The 3,630-nt window shown below is 50.5% G+C and overlaps 1 pseudogene; it reads left to right on the forward strand.

Moving 5' to 3' along the window:
- Positions 1 to 200: 200 nt before the first annotated feature.
- Positions 201 to 314, forward strand: LOC113266797 (U2 spliceosomal RNA; annotated as a pseudogene).
- Positions 315 to 3,630: the final 3,316 nt, after the last annotated feature.

A 3,630-nucleotide genomic window follows, 5' to 3' on the forward strand; every position in this document is an offset into this window, starting at 1 on the left:
ATAGAATAGTTTTAGACTAAAATGGTCAATCAAAACTTTATCAATACTCAGCTCAGAGTTCAACTGACCCATCACAGACCGCTTATCTCCACCAGATAAAACGTGAAAACCTGGATCATTCTTAAAATATCCTCCCCCTCTCCCCCTCTCCACATATACACAAATGTCAAGTTTTTCCCTCCAAAATATCGGGTTATCCAATCGCTTCTCGGCCTTTTGGCTAAGATCAAGTGTAGTAAAATATCTGGTTATCTGTTTCTGTAAACAGGACTTAGAGTGACAAATAGCATTTTTCACTTTTCCTCAAAGCCTTTTGCCAGCTTAAAAACAATTGTGCTGTTTCCCTTCTCATGTCATTTGCATGTAAACCAAATTGTATTTTAAACATTTATTTCAAGATTTGTCTTGAAGCTGACCTTGAAATTTCTTCCCATTGTCCACTGTCAAGTGAAATTCTCAAGCCTTGTTCTTTATTCTAATTCCAAATTAAAACAAGCTACCTTTTTTGCTAGAGTCTTGATTTTTAAAAAACTACGTGTGTGTGTGTGTGTGTGTGTGTGTGTGTTGGAAAGTTGGGGTATATAGTTTTTTCGTTTTTGTTTTTTTCCTTCTCTTGCATACACAAGCAATGCTTTTTCAATACAGGTAATATAAATTAATTCTCTTACATTGCAACACCTATCAGGACCCAAGATTATTTATTTTTTATGCCAATCTACCTGTTCTTTACTGAACAACCCATTTCTAGAGCTCTAATTATCTTATGAAAATTATTTTCAGTTTTATGATTACAAATAAAGGGGTAGAGAGACTCAGGATAAAAGCCACAGGTGACTCACTGTCTGCAGGGGGTGTGACAATTATTTCACTCATTTGCTCTAAAGAAGAGAACTGGATATCCTGTTAAGGGAGCAGGGCAGCTTCAATTTCGGCTTCCTGTCTGTAAGGTAAAGTTGGGAGGACAGCCAAGGCAAAGCAATGGCAAAACAAAACCCCAAACACCACCTCCAATATAATGATGCACTTGCCACATGGTCTCTAAAGAGAGGACTGACTGCAGAAAGGTGCCCAGGCCCAGTTTCTGGAGGAACCAAGAGCTTCCTCCTCTCCCAGGGGCAGCTGTTAGGCATCCAGGACAACACAGATTTCACCAGCCTACACCTAACCAGGCCATTTTCTACTTGCCTCCCTCTGTCCATGGAGGTGGGGACGCCAGAAGTCAATGGGAGTTCAGGGCATGTGAGCCTGTGTAAAGCAAGCCCATACAGCCCAACCAGGCCCATAAAAGCCAGGAAATGAACAAGTTCAAGTTCTCATAGTGTGTTAATGTGCCCACAAATGTACCTACTTTATACATTTAACAGCTCATGTAGTAATGAAAAATGCCATGTAGAACATAGTGCGTGTGCAAGGTGGGGTAATTAATATGCCTATATGCGCTCCCTAATTGTTTCATTCCCTGTATTTTCGGTTAATGTAACACTCTGCAAACTTTTATATAAATAGTTTGTGTTTTATATGGAATTCCACGTAAAAGAAACCAAGGGGGAATGACGAATAAGGGAAAATTCTAATGGTATTCTTACTGAATTTCACTAGCTCAATATTCTACCTTACATTTTTTCCCTATAAACTGCCAATATATTGACCAAAATCTTCAGTCGCTAGTATGGTCACTCAGCAAGGCCATGGCTGGCTTAAGAAAAAAAAAAAGGAAAGTCCCCTATCTGTCAGAATTAACACTTCACATTTTCTGTCATCTCTCAGCCAAGTCATCTTTGTAAAACAGCCAAATAATCAAGTTTGACATTTGAAGTCCAAACATGTTTGAGTTGTCAGTTGAAAACTGGGGAAGCATGGGATAAAGAGCTGAATTTTAAGGTTTTCACTATTACTAGTGAGATCTGGGTTTTGGTTGTTTTTCTAGCAGAACCCAAAGGCCACTGAAGATGTTTTTCCATCAATTTTTTCATAAGCATTTAAGCTAAAGGGAAAAAAAGGTGGAAAGATGGGAGGACATGGTTTTCTTTGGGGGAAGGAAATTAGAAGTCACCGCAAATAATTCACCTGGATAGGTAAAGGCGAGCAAACACTGTTTGCTTGTGAATCCCTGACAACTTCATTGCCTTGTACCCAAGGGAGGAGGCAGAGCCTCTCGCTTCATTTCAGAGCGGCCAGGAAAGGGCTTTGAGAAGGGAACTGGGGAGGGGCTCGTTCCAGGTGTGGGTTCAGCTCGGCACTCGCCAGCGGCCTCCGCAGGTGGCTCTCCTGGCAGCAAGGCCAGGCGCGAACCCGCTTGCTTGGGAAGCCTGACGTGACCCCCGCCCAGGCTGGCAGGAAGCGACGCTCCTGTTCTCCGCGAGGAGAATGGGCCTCCGCGAGTCGGCGGCAGCGGGGCCCAGTCTGCCCGTGTCCCTCGGCACAAGCCGCTGCAAGACCCGACTTAGGAAAAACTCGACCACGCACTCACCGGCTGCTGACAATCTCCGGATTGACTGTCGCCCAGGACGCTCGCCAAAGCGTTCGGGGCTGCAGCAAAGCTGCAGCGCGTGGCCGCTCCCTCCCCGGCCGGGACCTGGGGACGCCCGGGCTGCCCCGGCCCCGCACCACGTGCGCCACGAGATTCCACCGCGCGACAACTACTCTGAGGCTGAAGGGGACCGGGGACACTGGGGCTGGTGACGGCGCATTAAGGCTGAGACTCCGCGGCGGATCGGCCTCGCTGGAAGAAGTGGCCTAAATGCACCGTCCTGGTCTCAGGTCTGACTCTCAACTGCTGTATCTCCGGCTGTCCCTGTGTCCCCAGTGCCCCCGGCACCGTGGCTCCCAGGACGGGCTGACCGAGCCCAGGCCGGACCGCACTACACGAGCCTACCGGCCCCGCAGCATGCGGCGTCTGCGTGTGAGGTCCCTGAAACCACTTGCACCAGGACCACCCGTGGGCTAAAAGTGCGGATCCTGGGCCCCACCCTCACCCACCGAAGCCAAGCACACTCCCGCTGAATTTTCACTCGCGCTGAAATTGGCGCTTTGCTGGGCCCTGACCGACCGCAGCGTTTTCGTTTCGGAAGCGCCTGTAGCCTCGAACCGATAGAGATACCATCAGCCGCATCTTACACAAGGACCTCCAGCACAAAGAGGGGTGGGGGCGCCCAAAGCCCCATGCGGGCGGCGGCCCTGAGCGGCTGCGGCTGTGCCAGCTTGAGCGCTGTCCCGCGGACCACTGGGCTGCTAGGATTTGGGGGGTCCCCCTCTCCCGCTACCGCTCCTGCGCACCGACTCCACTCCACCTTTCCCGCAACCTCGATTGCTGGGGTTCGAATGCTGGCGTTCTGGGGCGTTTCAGGGGCGGGGAAGGAGCGCCCAGCTTGAGTGCAGAGGCCGGCTCGCCCAACATCGCCCTGGGGTGTAGGGGAAAGACCGGCTTTGCAAGGGGGCCAGGTGACCTCCGTGAGAGCCCGGACTGCGTCCCTCAACCCCATCCCACCTAACTAGAACTGCGCCTGCGGCGCCTACCCCATTTCATTCCACCCGCGCGGGGCCTCCGCCCCTCTGCCGGTTCCACTCCATTCACGCGGGGCTTACCCCCTTCACCGTCCCACCCCACCCGCGCGGCTGCTGCAGACATCA

Source organism: Ursus arctos, unplaced genomic scaffold (genome assembly GCF_023065955.2).
Source record: "Ursus arctos isolate Adak ecotype North America unplaced genomic scaffold, UrsArc2.0 scaffold_9, whole genome shotgun sequence".
Taxonomy (NCBI): domain Eukaryota; kingdom Metazoa; phylum Chordata; class Mammalia; order Carnivora; family Ursidae; genus Ursus; species Ursus arctos.